At 44.5% G+C, this 19305-nt stretch overlaps 1 long non-coding RNA gene across 1 annotated transcript in view; it reads left to right on the top strand.

Moving 5' to 3' along the window:
- LOC137351932 (uncharacterized) overlaps positions 1–18337 on the top strand; it is a 105177-nt gene extending 86840 nt beyond the window's left edge. The window contains exons 3-4 of the long non-coding RNA XR_010969599.1: positions 6939–7052; positions 18037–18337. This is a non-coding gene — a long non-coding RNA (uncharacterized lncRNA). The remainder of the gene's footprint in view (positions 1–6938; positions 7053–18036) is intronic.
- The last annotated feature ends 968 nt before the right edge of the window (positions 18338–19305 follow it).

Here is a 19305-nt window from a genome sequence, read left to right as displayed (position 1 = left end):
CGCTGAAAAGTGAGGTGATACACTTTGGAAGGAGTAATGTGACACGGAAGTATTCAATGAATGGCCTGACACTGGGAAGTTCCGAGGAACAAAGGGACCTTGGCGTGTTTGTCCATAGATCTCTGAAGGCAGACGGGCAGGTTAATAGGGTGGTGAAAAAGGCATATGGGACACTTGCCTTTATCAATTGAGGCATAGATTACAAAAGCAGGGAGGTCATGTCGGAGTTGTACAGAACTTTGGTAAGGCCACAGCTGGAATACTGTGTGCAATTCTGGTCGCCACATTATAGGAAGGATGTGATTGCATTGGAGGGGTTGCAGAGGCGATTCACCAGGATGTTGCCTGGGATGGAATATTTAAGCTATGAAGAGAGGTTGGATAGGCTTGGGTTGTTTTCGCTAGAGCAGAGAAGACTGAGGGGTGACCTGATCGAGGTGTACAAGATTATGAGGGGCATGGACAGGGTGGATAGGGAGCTGCTGTTCCCCTTAGTTGAAGGGTCAGTTCCGAGGGGTCACAAGTTTAAGGTGAGGGGTGGGAGGTTTAAGGGGGATTTGAGGAAGAACTTTTTTACCCAGAGGGTGGTGACAGTCTGGAATGCCCTGCCTGGGAGGGTGGTAGAGGCAGGTTGCCTCACATCCTTTAAAAAGTACCTGGATGAGCACTTGGCACGTCATAACATTCGAGGCTATGGGCCAAGTGCTGGCAAATGGGATTAGGTAGACAGGTCAGGTGTGTTAATGCATTGGTGCAGATTTGATGGGCCAAAGGGCCTCTTCTGCACTGTATTATTCTGTGATTCTGTGATTCTTTGATATAATAGTTAATGCCTTCTATTGCAGTTACTCCACTCAAAGGATTAAGTCGCATCAAAGAGCAATAGTGTCGAAGCTAAAAATAAATACTCCTTGTGTACTAATTTCTAGAATAAATAGCTGAGAAATTCCTATTCAATTGGGTATGGTATTATGATATTGTCCTAAACTAGAAAGTTATGAGTTCAAATCTCACCAAGGCAAGCTATAAAGGTAAATTTAAAAAATGCAGTATTTTGTCGGTGGGCACGAGTAAAATAGCCATGAAAGCTGCAGGATTGTTGTAAAAACCCATCGAGTTCAGCCATAACCTTCAGGGAAGGGAACTTGCCTCCTTAACACTTTGGTTGCTTTGAGAAGACAGCCATCAACACCAACCAGGATAAAGCAGCCTACTTGATCGGTACCCTATCCACCATCTTAAACATCTACTCCCTCCACCACCGGCGCACAGTGGTAGCAGTGTGTACCATCTGCAGGATGCACTGCAGGAACTTCTCCAGGATTCTGTGACAGCATGGCCCAAACCCAGGAACTCCACAAGCTAAAAGGACAGAGGCAGCAGAGACTTGAAAACACCACCATTTTCCAAGTTCCCCTCCACGTCACACACCATCACAACTTCGACATATATCGATGATCATTCATTTTGACTGAGTCAAAATCCTGGAACTCCCTAACAGCACTTTGGGAGTAGCTTCACCACATGAACTGCAGAAGTTGAAAAAGGCTCCACCACTTTCTTTAGAGTTACTAGGGCTGGGCAATAAATGCCCATGATGCCCATATTGCAAGAATGAACACTTCCTCAGGGCAATGAGAAATGGACACTAAAGAAAGAAAAACTTGCGTTCATATAGCATTGTTCATGAACACCAGAATTCTCAAAGTGCTTTATAGCCAGTACTTTTGACGTGTAGTCACTTGTGATGTAGGAAACGCTGCAGCCAATTTGCTCACAGTAAACTCCCAGAAACAGGAATTTGATAATGATCAGATAATCTGTTTTGGTGATGTGATTCAGGGATAAATATTGACCAGAACACAGGGATAATTCCCCTGCTCTTTTTTCAAATAGTGCCTTGGGATCTTTCACACCTACCTGAGAGGGCAGACAGGTTTAACATCTCATCCAAAAGACGGCCCTTACAACAGTGCAGCCCTCCCTGAGTAGTGCACTGGAGTGTCAGCCTCGCTTGTATCTAAATGCAACCTTACCAATGTCACCCACATCTCAAGAAGAAATAAAATGCCAAAGTCAGATTTTCTGCTAAATTTCAATGTTAACAATAAGAAAGAAAATCTGCAGAGAAGGCAATGGACAATGTACACTGTGCTATTGAGTGATAGGACCCATTTCTGGTGCATAGCTGCTTGGGAAACCATCCAATGGGAGTGCCCAAAAAGAAAGTGTCTCCACAGGTGTGTTTCAGGTGTGCTGCTTCCAGACACTTGCAGTGTGCCCCCCGTGCTGCACAGCATTTATCATGTATTAATTGAGTGCAAAGCAACAATTGTTAAACATTTCATTCACCAAAAATATTGTTTGAAATTGAGGCAAGCCTCAAAGTAGGAATGTGATGGAATGTGACACCAGGTTATCAGAAAAATAGGAATAACAAAGCCATGCAGGGTGAGCCCATGAGTAGCCTAACTCCCTCACTATAGCTTCCAACTGTATCTTAAACAACATCTAAGTCTTTGTCTCTATTATCACACCTGGCAGATGGTTGATAATATAGCAATATCCAAAGTATGGAAACCTGGGTAGTTTTGTATACCGTATCTGTACCCACAAGATAATGGCCCACACCAATTTAACAAACAGTCCATTCATCATGCCTAGGAAAGAGATTTCTAGGCTAGTCATCTGCATTGGTTTTATGACCAAGTCCCAATGATGAAAGAACATTATGTTAATCTGAGTCCCCAAAGAGATATTGTACATACATATTTCTTGGAGCACGCAGATGATCAAAATATTTTCAATGGTAGGTATAAAAGAATAATACATTTTGCCTAAAGGAATGAGAGAATGTTGGAGACTACTGTTTAAAAAAGACTTTTCAATTGGGTAAAGGCAGATAAATGTGATAGAGGATTGTCAGAACAGAACCAATTAGGATAAAAAGATGTCGCCATGACATACGTGAATAGGTTGGGGAAATGAACCTCATTATTGAACAAAGTAGAGATGTTGCCCTTATAGATTAGAAGTTTTGTCTTCTGCAAGCTCAGTTAATAATAATGCTAATTCAAATGAGATGTTAAGCCTGCACTCTTTTATAGCTAAAAAAGATCACATAGCACTGTTCAAAGAAGAGCATGAGAGCAGCCAGTATTCCTCTCTCAATCAACATCACTAAAACAGATTATCTCATCGTTGATCTCATTGTTGTTGGTGGGAACTTGCTGTGCACAAACTGGTTGTTGCCTTTCCCACATTACTTTTGATAAGGTCCCACATGGGAGATTGGTTAAGAAGGTAAGAGCCCATGGGATCCAGGGCAATTTGGCAAATTGGATCCAAAATTGGCTTAGTGGCAGGAGGCAGACGGTAATGGTCAAGGGTTGTTTTTGCGATTGGAAGCTGTGACCAGTGGTGTACCACAGGGATCGATGCTGGGACCCTTGCTGCTTGTAGTGTACATTAATGATTTAGACATGCATGTAGGAGGTATGATTGGTAAGGTCGCAGATGACATGAAAATTGGTGGTGTCGTAAATACTGAGGAGGAAAGCCTTCGATTACAGGACGATATAGATGGGCTGGTAAGATGGGCAGAGCAGTGGCAAATGGAATTTAATCCTGAGAAGCGTGAGGTGATGTATTTTGGGAGGACTCTCGGAAGTACAGAAGGTCAGAGGGACCTTGGTGTACTTGTCCATAGATCACTGAAGGCAGCAGCACAGGTAGATAAGGTGGTTAGGAAGGCATATGGGATACTTGCCTTTATTAGCCGAGGCATAGAATATAAGAGCAGGGAGGTTATGATGGAGCTGTATAAAACGCTAGTTAGGCCACAGCTGGAGTACTGTGTACAGTTCTGGGCACCACACAATAGGAAGGAGGTGGAGGCTTTGGAGAGGGTACAGAAGAGGTTGACGAGGATGTTGCCTGGTCTGGAGGGTATTAGCTATGAGGAGAGGTTGGATAAATTCGGATTGTTTTCACTGGAACAACGGAGGTGGAGGGGCGACATAATAGAGATGTACAAAAAGTTAAGAGTGGCTTGGACAGAGTGGATAGTCAGAAGCTTTTTCCCAGGGTGGAAGAGTCAATTACTAGGGGACAGAGGTTTAAGGTGTGAGGGGAAAAGTTTAGAGGGGATGTGTGAGGCAAGCTCTTTACACAGAGGGTGGTGAGTGCCTGGAACTTGCTGCTGGAGGAGGTGGTGGAGGCAGGTATGATCGCGACGTTTAAGAGGCATCTTGACAAATACAGGAATAGGATGGGAATAGAGGGATACGGTCCCCGGAAGTGCAGAAGGTTTTAGTTTAGACAGATATCAAGATCGGCTCAGGCTTGGAGGGCCGAATGGCCATTTCCTGTGCTGTACTGTTCTTTGTTCTTTGATGTGATTCCACTGGAGAGGGTGCAGAGGAGATTCACCAGGATGTTGCCTGGGCTGGAGCATTTCAGCTGTGAAAAGAGACTGAAAAGACTAGGGTTGTTTTCCTTAGAGCAGAAAAGGCTGAGGGGAGATATGATTGAGGTATACAAAGTTATGAGGGGCATTGATAGATTATTTAGGAAGAAATTTTTTCCCTTAGCGGAGGGGTCAATAACCAAGGGGCATAGATTTAAGGTAAGGTGCAGGAGGTTTAGAGGGGATTTGAAGAAAAATGTTTTCACCCAGAGGGTGGTTGGAATCTGGAATGCACTGCCTGAAGAGGTGGTAGAGGTAGGAACCCTCACAAAATTTAAGAAGTATTTAGATGACCACTTGAAACGCCATAGCAGACAAGGCTACGGGCCAAGTACTGGAAAATGGGATTCGAATAGTTAGGTGCTTGATGGCCAGCACAGACACGATGGGCTGAAGGGCCTGTTTCTGTGCTGTACAGCTCTATGACTCTATTACGAGTGACTAGACTTCAAAATGTGTTTCATTGGCTGTGAAACACTAAGACGTCCTGAAGTTATGAAAAGCACTATATAAATACAGGTCTTTCTTTATTGCTTCCTATTATGGGAGATAAGCATGCTGCTAGGACAAAACCTGGAGATCTCCCTGAATGCATTTATAAGATGGTCACTGTGTTCCTCATACTTGAGGACATTGGGACTATGATTCCTCACTAAAAGAAAAAATACTCATAACAAGTAGAAATTGGCACTGAGCCGGAGGACGGAAAAGCATTTTTATGAGATCAGGTCAGACTCGGCTTAAGTTCAATATGGTTGGTTGGGACTGTATCAGCTAGCCGAGGTAGTGTCCAAGTTTGTTCATTCATCACCAACATTTACAACAGCAGATTACGCATAAGGATGATTTTTTTTACTGGATTAAATTTTTTACATCTCTGTGCTGCAGTTGCTTAGTTGTCTTAAATTGACATGTTCCAGTGAAACTGAATGAGGAATACCAACCAAAGGTAGCTGGGCATCAATCAGAATTAGGCTCCTGGCTACTTCAGTTCATATAGTGCATACTTACAGGTAATTACTTATCTTAGTAAAATTGCCTGTAATCTAAAAACTAGTACATGGGAGGCAATAGACTGTAATCAGACTGTACAATATCGTCATGTTCATCAATCTGGTTATATATAGAGACCCCACTTACACAGCACACATCCTGACAGGAGTTGATGCTATATCAATTGAATATTGTTTACTAAAACTAACCCTTTGGAATTTGAGATGCCTTGTCAAAACACATATTCCTTTAGATACCGTCTGAAGAATATTATTATATAATAAAATTATAATGTTCCAAACATTTTTTAAAGAACACAGGAGTTCCCATCTCAGAATGTGGATTAGCTCAAGCATCACCCTGCTTTTCTGCCCATTTATATTTTCTTTGAAAATTTGTTTAAAACTAACCTTGAAGAGCTAACTGCCAGGCTAGTGTTTGTGGAGGGGAATGATGCACTGAAATATATAGGACTGCATTATAAGGGTCCGCCACTGAAGTAGGCGGCAGATGTAAAAAAATGTGGCCCAACTGCATGGGTGCTGGGTCACGGAGCTGCCGCAATAACAAACATGGCAGCTTATTAGCATGGCCACGGTGGCCGCCCGCCGTGATGACATGGAGGGGGTGGGTGAGCTGCCGTGGGCAACAGGGCCTGGCGCCAGTCTGCCGGCACCATTTTTAAAAGGCTTACGACCCTCACTGCACATTTAAAATTTAAAGGGACAAGTAAGTCTAAGTTTCCTAAAACTAAATAAATGTATCATGCACTCTCCCACTCCCCGATGGCAAATCACAAAATTCCTGCCCTCTTCCCTCCTGTAATACAGATATTTAAAATTTGACCGCCCCCTGCCCCGCCAAAGTTCGGCACCTTTGCCCTTTACCCCTTCCCATCACCCCTCCCGACCAATCTGCAGTGTTTTCACCCCGCTCCCCACCCCCGCACAGAGAAAAGAATCCTCCTCCCTCCTCCCCACGGGTGTCGTGCCACCTTTCCCTGAACGGGGAATTCGAAGGCACAGCATTGTCGGCAGCCTGAATGAAGATCGGTGCGGCGATTAAGGAGGCAACGGGACCCTCATTAAATCATTTATGCAAATTACTTTACATATTTAAATTGGGGTCCCATCACTGAGTGGCGCAGCGGCCGCCACAAGGCCTCGCCGCTGCCGAGATCGGCATGGGGCCTGTCACCGTCAGGGTCGGTGGCGGGCCTCCACCGCGCCAATCTTCATTGCCCCCCCCTCCCCCCCCCCCGCCAATGTTCCCGACTTTAAAATCCAGCCCATTGTATCATTTCTGTGTCAATTTTGACTCTCTCACTCTATCTGGGCTGCAACAATTAGCCCAAGCTACTCTCCTCCTTGCAATAATCAGAATCAGGTCAGACGCATAAGGATACTAATCATAATTCTTTCTAATTTTTTACTTTTGCTGGTAAAAATCAGGAAAATTGAATCTTGTTGAATTTTAGATATTGGTGCAGACATGCTGGCTTCTGCGTGCCTCAGCATTACCTCAGGGAGGGGTGTCAACTGACTGAATCGTGCACCCAGTAAAAAGATAGAAGACTACATCTGAGCAAAAGGTAGGCAGTCTCAATGGTTCCCTTGTATCTTGTACTGGCACATTTGGCATGTCTCACATACAGATAGCACAGAAACATAGGAACCGGAGTAGGCCACATAGCCTCTCGAGTCATTTCCACCAGATTCGGTTGGTCATAGTTGATCTGCAGCTCAACTCCATTTGCCCATTTTTGTGCCATAACCTTTGACAATCTTACCTGAAAATAGTCTATCAATCTTAATCTTGCAAACTCCAATTGTCCCAGCATCCACAGCCTTTTAGGAAAGAGAATTCCAAATTTCCACTATCCTTTTTGTGAAAAAGTGAAAAAGTTCCTAAATCACCTAGCTCTAACTTTAAGCTAATGTCCTCTGATTCTTGATTCCCCCACTAGAGGAAATACTTCCTCCATGTCTACTAATAACAGCAATTTTTGAGGATAACTGTAATATCTCGAGATGGAATTATCACCCTCAACTCACTAACAAGTGACTTGCCCACAAAACCAACACTTCAAAAAGTAATTGAAAACAAGAATAAAATACTGCAGATGCTGGAAATCTGAAATAAAAACAGAAAATGCTGGAAATACTCAGCAGTTCAGGCAGCATCTTTGGTAAGGGAAACAGGGTTAATGTCTTACGTTCATGACCTGTCTTAAGGACTAACAAAGTAATGATTAGCTGTATAGTGCTTTGGGATGTTCTGAGGATGATGTATCAATACTACTTTTATACACTAAAATTCTTTTCTCATAGATTACGGCCTCAAACATCCTCGGGCTACAATTCCAGTCTTTCTACTGGGACTGTGGCCTTCCCACATACCCTCAAGCACCAATCCTGCTGCATTTTCCGGGCCAGTAAGAGGGTATCTCACTAACATGGAGCAAGCAGGCACTTGCACCACTATGAGAACATCTTGAAACCTTCTTCTCCACTTAACATTGGGGGAATTTGGCTTAAGCTCACCACCAGGGCTCACTGTGCCCCTTCCTCAATCCCCTTGTCCTCACGGGGTTCAGACCACTTACCTGGCCCACCTAGAGGGTGATGTGCCTCTTCCTTCTCAGCCTACCTGCTTGCAGTAATACACAAGGTCCCAGCTGAACGTTGGATGTGGGAACTCTGAGCTTAGCACATCCTAGCTCCAGCCCATTGGTGTCAGGGACTTTGGAAGGAATGGATACATTCTTCACCACCTTACAAGGCTGACTGGGAAACCCAAAATCAGTGGGAACCTGGGGTAATCAGGTGCCTGCACCTTTCTGCTTGGCTCATACTGGAGTTTCAGTGGCAATTTGATAGGTCACATTGGATTCCAGCTGCAGTTACAATAGGAGAGTCCAATGCACTGTACTGGATTCTATTTTAGAACAAGTCAGCATAATCTTAAAATTGGAGCCATTTAAGAGTGAAGTCAGGAAGCACTTCTTCACATAAAGAGTAGTGGCAATTGGGAACTTTCTCCCAGAAACTGATATGGATGCTGGGATCAGTTAAACATTTCAAGACCGAGATCGATAGATTTTTGTTCGGTGTGAGGGACAAAGAATGTGGAGCAAAGGCAAGTACATGGAGTTGTGTGATTCCCTGAAGTTACGTCATCCAAGTGGACAGAGAGTTAAATGGAGCTTAGCCAGGGTTGTACTTTATTCCTGCTGATGATTGAGCTATTACTGAGACAGTGTCTATCAGGTAACTGAAGGTCTCATACACAAAAACCCAAGAAAAATATCTAAATTCTAATTCATTATTCCGACTATAACTCTCAGGTTATGTGTAAGAACCATTTTGCCATTTCCAAGTACATCTCCAGGATATAGAATTCTAGATTAATTGTGCGCTATTAATATATGATATTAATAATTCCATCTCTAATTAAATATTGCCACTGTAATATTAATTATAATCCCACGTGATTCTAATTCATTATATTTGGCATAATGTTAATGAACTGCTCAGTCAATGTCATTCTGTTCAAGGTCCTGTCACAGTGATTTTCGAACTCTCTCTCTTTCTGTCAATCATCCCACTGTCTGTCCATCAGCTTCACTTTCCATCAGCCCCAGACTCTGTCAATCAGTCCCATTGTGTTAACTAGCAATACTGTCAATCAGTCCCACTCTCCATCCATCAGTCCCACTCTCTGTCAATCAGTTCCACTGTCTGTCTGTCAGTCCCACTGTCTGTCTGTCTGTCCCATTGTCTGTCTGTCAGTCCCACTGTCTGTCTGTCTGTCCCATTGTCTGTCTGTCAGTCCCACTCTCTGTCAATCAGTCCCACTGTCTGTCAATCAGTTCCACTGTCTGTCTGTCAGTCCCACTGTCTGTCTGTCACTCCCACTCTCTGTCAATCAGTCCCACTCTCTGTCAATCAGTTCCACTGTCTGTCTGTCAGTCCCACTCTCTGTCTGTCTGTCCCACTCTCTGTCAATCAGTCCCCACTCTCTGTCAATCAGTCCCACTCTCTGTCAATCAGTCCCACTCTCTGTCAATCAGTTCCACTGTCTGTCTGTCAGTCCCACTCTCTGTCTGTCAGTCCCACTCTCTGTCAATCAGTCCCACTGTCTGTCAGTCAGGTCCACTGCCTGTCTGTCAGTCCCACTGTCTGTCAATCAGGCACACTCTCGGTCAATCAGTCTCAGTCTCCATCAATCAGTCCCACTCTCCGTCAATCAGCCCCACTCTCCGTCAATCAGTTCCACTGTCTGTCTGTCAGTCCCACTCTCTGTCTGTCAGTCCCACTCTCTGTCAATCAGTCCCACTCTCTGTCAATCAGTCCCACTCTCTGTCAATCAGTTCCACTGTCTGTCTGTCAGTCCCACTCTCTGTCTGTCAGTCCCACTCTCTGTCAATCAGTCCCACTCTCCGTCAATCAGCCCCACTCTCCGTCAATCAGTCCCACTCTCCGTCAATCAGTTCCGCTGTCTGTCTGTCAGTCCCACTCTCTGTCTGTCAGTCCCACTCTCTGTCTATCAGTCCCACTCTCTGTCAGTCAGTTCCACTGCCTGTCTGTCAGTCCCACTGTCTGTCAATCAGTCACACTCTCGGTCAATCAGTCTCAGTCTCCATCAATCAGCCCCACTCTCTGTCAATCAGTCCCACTCTCCGTCAATCAGTTCCACTGTCTGTCTGTCAGTCCCACTCTCTGTCAATCAGCCCCACTCTCCGTCAATCAGTCCCACTCTCCGTCAATCAGCCCCACTCTCCGTCAATCAGTCCCACTCTCCGTCAATCAGTCCCACTCTCCGTCAATCAGTCCCACTCTCTGCCTGGCCATCAATTGGCATTCCATTGCCATTGCATGTACCCCGTTACTAACTCTGCAGGGAGAGTGAAAATATCGAGGATGCTACTCAACCTGATCTACTTAACCAACTATTGTGTGGTCTGAATAAGCTGATTCAAACACATATTAGCTGAAATAGAATTTGTTTTGACATTAAATGTGGATTATGAGTTGTTAAAATTTACGTACAATGGCCTGGAGTTTCCGTTCTTTTGCGTTGGTGTTTTCGGTGCATTTGACTAGAAATTGGTGGATTTGACGCAGAAGATCGCTGATTTTTAACCACAAATTGCATTCTGCGCAACTCAAGTTTCAGAAATCTTCTGTACTGGTTTGAAAAACAATTCACTAAAAGTTGGCCCCACGCAGAAAACTGGCCAAGCCCCCTGATCACATGAATTACCATGGCTAGTTTCCAGCAATTGTCCTCATTTGCGGCCCTTCGAAGAAGCTCTTAAAATGAAGCTGCATTTCTTGGGGCCATGACACAAACATGCACATTTTAAGAGCTTTTGAATATTTTTTTCTTAATTTACTAAGGTACTGACAAGTGTACACCAATATTACCAGCAAACGGTTCAGTGTTGTTTTTTAAAAGTCAATTTTCAATTATTTAAAATTGGATTGCTCACAGATGGTAGCCCAAATATTCTGATTAAAAATGTTTATTTTTTTGAGATAAACCAATTTTCAGTTGAATTAATAAAACTGCACCAATTTACCACTTTGAAATATATCACAGATTATTTCTAAAAGCAAAGTTTTTAAAAAAAAAACATTGCATTTTTAAAAACTGCCTGTTTTTGCTGGTTCAGGGCAGATTTTACATTTGATGACTTGCAAATGCATTTGAGGAGAAACGCAAGAACAAACTACACATCTCAAAAATAGAGCAATTTTGGGCACAATTTGCACCTGGATTGCAGTTTGCACCCGAAGTGGAAACTCTACCCCAATATATTAAATTTGCACCTTATTTGGGCATCACCACTTTGTCACGACTCTCTGTACTAGGTTTTCTCATTATAAAGTTATCTGTCACACTGTCACGCCTGCTGTGAACAGTTCTCCCACTATCATTAGCTCTGAAAGTCACAGCTCCCCCATTCCTGCACGACTACATCACTGACACCCCCAGAGTCAAACCCGCTGACTCGCCGTGAGATCCACTCATTATTTTATAAATCCCCGAAAATGTCACTTGTCTTTTCAAATACAAACTATAGTGTGGCAGAACTGAATGAGAGTGGGAAAATCACCTTGCTGCAGCAGCAACTGTTCCCAAACTCTTCCCACCAACTATTTTAGTAGCTTTGCTCATAGTTCAGAGTTTTCTGCTCGGTTATGAGTCCCAAAAAAAACAAATATCACAGAAATAAACTCATTCAACCAGCAATAATACTGTAGGACATTACATTTTAGGAAGCACTCACTCCAGATTTATTTCCAAATCACATCATTGGTATTTGTTATATATTGGGAGGGACTAGTAAAGCAAGGCAAACGCCAAGAAGGCCGGATCACATGTTTAATAACATTATCACGCACTGGGCATGCTCATAATATAGAATATATTACACTGCCTCCCACTTTAAAAAAAAATGAATAAACTATTTACAGGAACACTTCAATCTTTGAGAATATGCACACTTGGCAAAATAACAGCCGATTCTTTTCCTTTAAAAGATATCTATTGATCAAGTCTAATAAGTGATTTATGAAATCTTCCTGATATTCTCACAGGTTTTGATGTAGAGTCAGGTTTTGCACTGTCTGGTTTCAATTCAGGACTTGCAGAAGATCTTGTTTTTTTTTCTGAAACTGTTATTTCAGACACCAGATAGGGCGGCACAGTGGCGCAGTGGTTGGCACCGCAGCCTCACAGCTCCAGCGACCCGGGTTCAATTCTGGGTACTGCCTGTGTGGAGTTTGCAAGTTCTCCCTGTGTCTGCGTCAGTTTCCTCCGGGTGCTCCGGTTTCCTCCCACATGCCAAAGACTTGCAGGGTGATAGGTTAATTGGCCATTATAAATTACCCCTAGTATAGGTAGGTGGTAGGGAAATATAGGGACAGGTGGGGATGTGGTAGGAATATGGAATTAGGGTAGGATTAGTATAAATGTGTGGTTGATGGTCGGCACAGACTCGGTGGGCTGAAGGGCTTGTTTCAGTGCTGTATCACTAAACTAAACTAAACACCAAAGTCTGAGCTGGTTCATACTCTGGCAAAAGCTGAATATCAAGCAGATCATGCTCAGGTCTTGGATCATCCCTCACTGGTATCATGTGATCTACATGGACTCTTTGGGTAGATAGGTCACCTGGTCCGGATGGCTTGCATCCCAGGTTGCTAAAGGAAGTGGGGGTGGAAATAGCAGAGGGCTTGCCATAATCTTCAATCTTCCTTGGATACTGGGGAGTGCCAGAGGATTGGAGAGTGGCAGATGTGACACCCTTATTCAAGAAAGGGTGTAAGGACAGTCCTAGCAACTACAGGCCAGTTAGTTTAACACCAGTGGTGGGTAAGGTTTTAGAAACAATAATCAGGGAAAAAAATCAACAGGCACTTGGTGAGGTTTGAGTTAATTAAGGATAGCCAGCACAGATTTGTAAAAGGCAAATCATGCTTGGCTAATCTAACAATATTTTTGATCAAGTAACAGAGAAGGTTGATGAAGGGAATGCGGTGAATGTTGTTCATATAGATTTTAAGAAAGGATTTGATAAGGTAACAAAACTGAGGCTTATGGAATAGGAGGGTCAGTGTCCAATTGGATAAAAAAAAATGGCTAAAGGACAGAAAACAGCGAGTCGTAGTAAATGGTTGTTTTTCAGATTGGAGGATAGTAGACAGTGATCTTCTCCAAGTGTCACTGCTGGGACCATTGCGTTGTTTGCTATATATAATTGGCTTGAATCTTGGAATGCAGAGTAGAATTTCAAAATTTGCCAGTGACACCAAACTTGGAGGAGTGGCAAACAGTGAGTATGATATGAACCACCTGCAACAGGAGATAGATAGGTGTGCAGAATGGGCAGACAGGTGACAGATGACATTTAATACTGACATGTGTGAGGTGATTCATTTCTGAAGGTAGTAGGACATATTGTGAGAGCGGTTAGTAAAGCATATAGGAAATTGGGCTTCATAAATAGAGGCATTGAGTACAAAAGCAGGGAAGTTATGATGAGCCTTTATAAAGTTCTAGTTAGGCCTCAACTGGAGTATTGTGTCCAGTTCTGGTCACTACACTTTAGGTAGGATGTGAGAGTGCTCGAGAGGATGCAGAGGAGACCGACCAGAATGGTTCCAGGGATGGAGGAATTTTAGTTTCAAGGTTAGGTTGGAAAAGCTGGAGTTGTTCTCCTTACAGCAAATGAGATGGAGGGGAGATTTAATAGAGGTGTACAAGATTATGACAGGCATGAGATACTGTTGAGTCTCTCGATCCACATGCATAAGTATGGGACAAATCCAACTTTGTGAATTGCTTGGATCCTGCTAGCTCCACATACAAATCTTGAGACGTCGGTAGTGGATACTGCTTATCATCCACTGCCTGCTTGATTGTGACTTTGTAGACTTCCCCCCCACCGCCCCCTCCACCCCCAGGTCTTCTGGTTTTGTCTAACTTGGGCACTACTGCAGTTAGGGTTGCCCAGTCACTATGACATGATTTTCTTTATTTTCTTTAAAATTCTCGCCCATGTTTTCAAATCCCTCCATGGTCTCGCCCCTTCCTATCTCTGTAATCTCCTCCAATCCAACAATCCTCCAAGATATCGGCGCTCCTCTAATTCCAGCCTCTTGAGCATTCCTGATTTTAATTGCCTCACCATTGGTGGCCATGGCTTCACCTGCCTATGCCCTAATCTCTGGAATTCTCTCTCTAAACCTCTTCGCCTCCCCACCTCATTTTCTTCCTTGAAGACACTCCTTAAAAGCCGATCTCTTTGGTCTCAGCGACGGATGTAAACTATGGCGATCCGCCCACACAGAGTACACGTCGCAAAGCCACCCTGATATTAAACGCGGCATCTCGTTTAAATGGCCGGGGTGGACCGCAAACTCCCCCCCCCATGGTGTGGAGGGGGCAGGTGGTCCGTCCCTGGCAATGGCGTCAGCAGCCTTTACACAGGGGCAGACACCATTTTTAAAGGGTTTCAAGTCTTTCCATTTAATTTCAATATTTAAAGAAAGAGGTGAGGAAACATGTTGCAAATCTTTAATTTGCCCCTCTCCCACCCCAATAACCATGCACTACATTACTTGCCCTCTCTCCCCCAAAATACTTCCCCTGCCCACCTGACCATTCCCCCCCAAAGGTCATAAACTTTTAACTTCACCCCTTCCCACCGTCCCCTACACCAATCACATTAGTTTGACTGTGCTCCCCCCCCCACCACACTGAAAACGTACCTGCTCCCTCCTCCCCATCAGTGTTCCGCCTCGGATCCCCGGGCGGGGAACCGAAGCGCAGGAGTTGCGGCAGAAGCGGGTAGGTAATCAATGCATTTATTTAAATAAATTAACATATGCAAATTTTGCTCCCGTCGCTGAGTGGGGGTGGGGGGGGGGGAGGGGGGGCCGCCCCGACACCTGGCCACTGCTGGCAATATCGGGTCGAGCCTTCCTGGCATCAATGCCCATGGCGGGCCTCTGCCCTCCCCCCCCCGCCACGACCCCCAATGTCGAGGTGGCTGTAAAATTCAGCCCACTATGTCCACTTATCCAGAATCCCAGAGTTTTCCCTAAATATTTAAATACAATTATGCCTTTAAAACCCTTCCATATGCACATAGAATCTTTAACACAGAAACAGGTCCAACTCTTCCATTTATAGTCCATACACGCCCCCTCCCACTCTTCCCACTTTGCCCCTGTATCTCTCTATGACATTCTCCCTTATGTATACATCATGCCTCTTCTTAAATGAATCAATGCTATCTGCTTCAACCATTCCATGTGGCAACATGTTCCACATTCTCACCATTCTCTATGTAAATGGTTGATCTGTATCTCAACTCCATTTACCTCCATAACCCTGGATACCCTAATCCAGAAAAACACTATCAATCTCAGTCTTGAAAGCCCCAATTGTCCCCCAGTCTTTTAGGGGAGAGAATTCCAGACTTCTACTGCCTTTTCTTTTTTTAAAAAATGCTTTCTGATTTCCCTGCTAAATGGCTGAGCTCTAATTTTAAGGTGTTCTGGGTTCTGCTACCAGGGGAAATAGTCAGCATCTACCCTATCAAATCCTTTTAACATTTTGTGCCTCAATCAGATCATCCGCCACAGTTTTCAATACTCAAGGAAATACAAGCCAAGTTTATGCAACCTGTCCTCATCACCTAACTAGCACCCCATATATTGTTCTGGTAAATCTATGCTACATCCCCAAGGACAATATATCCTTCCAGAGGTGTGGGCTGGAATTTTACGCCACCCCAATGAGCCGGATGGTGGCAGGGGGGTGGCGTAAAATGGAGCAAGAGGCTCCGGGAGGCTTTCCCGACCCTCTCCCGCCTCCAACCCACTTTACATCGGGCGGGGGTGCAAAAGACGGCCTGCCCGTCCCAGCTTATCAAGACCCTTAGGTGGCCACTTAACGACCAATTAAGGGCCTTCGCCCACCTCCACACAGATTTTACGCATGGCAAGCAGGTGTCCTGGAGCTGGGAAAAGCCGCCTGTGAAAACTAGGCAGCTTCCGATCATCTCGGGGTGGGCCCTGCTCATCGGGCACAGGGTGCCCGATGGAGGGCTGCCCCCACTACCCCAACCACCCCCAGCACCCAACATGCCCTCCTTCCCCCCAACCGACCACCCTTGCCTCACTGGGGCCCCACCGATTACCCTCGGCAAGGCAAACCTTCCCGGCTCCATGTCTTTGGCTGGGCTCCCGGTGGCACTGCTGGGACTAAGAGCTGCTGGCCCGCTGATTGGCTGGCAACTCAATGAGGTGGGACTTCCTCCCTCAAGCGGGTGGAAATCCTACCTCGGAACAATTAAAGCCTGGGGTCTCGTAAAATGAGGGTCGGATCCCCAGGCGAGGTGGAAGCGGGTTCGCCACTGACACAATCGGTGGTCGGCTCCCGTCCGCTCAACGTGAAATCCCGGCCGTGGTGCTTAAAACTGAATGTAACATTCCAGATGGGGTCTGACCAAGGCTCTGTACAGCTGAAACTCACTTCTTACCCTTTATAATCCAGTCCCCTTGAGATTAAGTTCAATAATCCATTAGCATTTGGTCAAGAAATTGGTCAGACAGGATCATCCTCTTTGAATCGATGTGGACACCCTTAAGCTGGGTTATTATTATACAGATAACCCACAAGTTTGCTCCTAATAACTGATTCCATTATTTTGCACAATTTTGAGTTCCAGCTAACACATTCTGGTTGAGATGAGGGGAGAACATTGACATAAAGGGATCTTAATGACCTTAAAGCTATGTGAACTGGAGCAATTGTTGCTGAGGAATGAGACAGTTCTGCAGTGTACCAAGGCAACCAGCTGGCCACATACTGCCTTTCGTATCCTGGTTTCCACAGACCTTTCACGTTCTCTATATTGCTGCTTTTCTTTTCATTTTGGTATCCTCTTTTGCGAGTGGTGAGTTCATTTCAGGTGAGGGAAAGTGGTCAGGGATTGGAACAGCTCACGGGAACTTGCTGGCGAGAAAGGCAGAGACCACAGACAGGCGGAAAGCACCCAGTAAAATTGATGATTCACCACCATCCAGAGGCTGGTAAAGCTGGCGAGTAACAGCTGGACAGAAAGATGTAGATGAGAACTGAATAGGATTGTGCATGACCAGGAGACACCAAGAAAGTGTCAGGCAAGAAAAATGATATTGAAGAAAAAGGTAGAATGTTGAAGGGATGAGCTAGATTCTTGTGGAATGTGCTTTAGCTCATGCTGCCTATTGATATTGGTGTGGTAGACCTGTTGACATCAATCAGTTGACTTGCATTTATATAGTGCCTTTCACGACCACCTCAAAGCCATTTACATTCAATGAAGTACTTTTGAAGTGTAGGCACTGTTGCGATGTAGAAAACGCAGCTGTCAGTATGTGCACAGCAAGGTCCCACAAACAATAATGTGATAATGACCAGACATTGACTGAGGGATAAATATTGGCTGGGAAACCAGGGATAACTCCCCTGCTCTTCTTTGAAATAATGCCATGGGATCTTTTATATCCACCTGAGGGAGCAGATGGGGCTTCAGTTTAATGTGTGATGGAAACACCACATGCCAAATGGAAATATTAATTTTGTCATGTGGAACTTTGCTTGATACATTTACTGAGATTGTTGCAAATAACTTTTTAAAAAACAGAACAGTGAGCAGCTAAGATGGCCACACACAATTTGCATATGAGAAGCCAAAGGCTGGCTGGAGACAGAGATGATTACCCAGTCTAGCCAGAATAAGGAGTGCTCTCTGATTAAATTACCTAAAATGGTTTTGTCAACATGGTTGTCAAAAGCCATCGACACCCATTGACAGTGAAAGAGCCAAACCTCCACCCTGCCACCAAGTATGTCTGAACAGCCTTGAATTTCAAAGATCTTTCCAGAAGATGCTGTTTCAAACAATGAGGTGGTCACATCGCATGACTGATTGTGTAACTCTGAGAGTTTGTGAATTGTGCCTCAGAAGTTAGCCAGCAAGAGACCTGCAATCTCTCTCTCCCTTTCTCCAGTAAAGTTCCAGCGAAGTCTTAGCTACAAACCTACAGCCCAGCACAGCCAGCAACCAGGGGACATAAAGCCCCTCTTCTGCCTTCTGGAACCCGAGAAACAAGCCCTGAACCGTGCACATGGCCCAGCGAGGACTTCAGGACGACAATTTCAACTAAGGACTCTGGGGCTAAACTTCAGTATTTAAATTCCATTTTTATTAAAGACACTACTCCAACCTCCCAACTCTGTTTTTTACCCTCTGTAATCTGTTTGTGCCTTTTGTGTGAATGTGAGCATGGATGCATCACATATTTTAGTAATTTTAACCAGTTTAGAGTGATAAGGTTAATAAACTTACATCTTTCTTATTTAAACTCAAGAAAGCCTATCTGATTAGTTCATTTGCAAATATATTGGAGTAACAGGCGCAAGTGCTCACTGAGGTGGTAAGTTAAGTAACTGTGTTAAAAAGATAAACCCTGTTGCAGTCAAACCAGAGAAGGGGCAAAAGGGAACCTGAGACCCCTTCCTCACCTGGTTGTAACAAATGTCTCATCCGAAAGACAGCACCTCTGTCAGTGTAGCACTCCCTCAGTACTGCGATGGGGTGTCAGCCTCAATTGTTGTGCTCAGATGCTGGACCCAGAATCCTCTGATTCAAAGGTGAGTGTGATACCAATGGAGCCACGGATGAGACTTTAATCTAATGGCAACTTATTGAGGAAAATATAAATTTGCATCCATTAGTCAGTCAAGTTTCACTGCAATTTTATTTTATTTAGAGATACAGCACTGAAACAGGCCCTTCGGCCTACTGAGTCTGTACTCACCATCAACCACCCATTTATACTAAACCTACATTAATCCCATATTCCTACCACATCCACACCTTCCCTCAATTCCCCTACCACCTACCTATACTAGGGGCAATTTATAATGACCAATTTACCTATCAACCTGCAAGTCTTTGGCTGTGGGAGGAAACCAGAGCACCCGGCGAAAACCCACACGGTCACAGGGAGAACTTGCAAACTCTAAACAGGCAGTACCCAGAATTGGGCCCAGGTTGCTGGAGCTGTGAGGCTGCAGTGCTAACCACTGTGCCACTCCTAATTGACAGCTTGTGTACTAGAGAAACTGTTTCTCCAAATTAGATGCCTCAGGGACCTACCTGTAAGTAAGAGATCACTGGAGACTTCTTAATTCCTTTAATTGCTGCATTTCCTTGTTGACTCCCACACATAATCAAGCACAGTAATCCTGGTGGAGAGGATGGCATCTGTGCGTCT

The sequence above is a fragment of the Heterodontus francisci genome, chromosome 37 (assembly GCF_036365525.1).
Source record: "Heterodontus francisci isolate sHetFra1 chromosome 37, sHetFra1.hap1, whole genome shotgun sequence".
Lineage (NCBI taxonomy): Eukaryota > Metazoa > Chordata > Chondrichthyes > Heterodontiformes > Heterodontidae > Heterodontus > Heterodontus francisci.
Note: the sequence above shows the minus strand (reverse complement) of the source record. Positions and strands in the feature narration are given on the sequence as shown.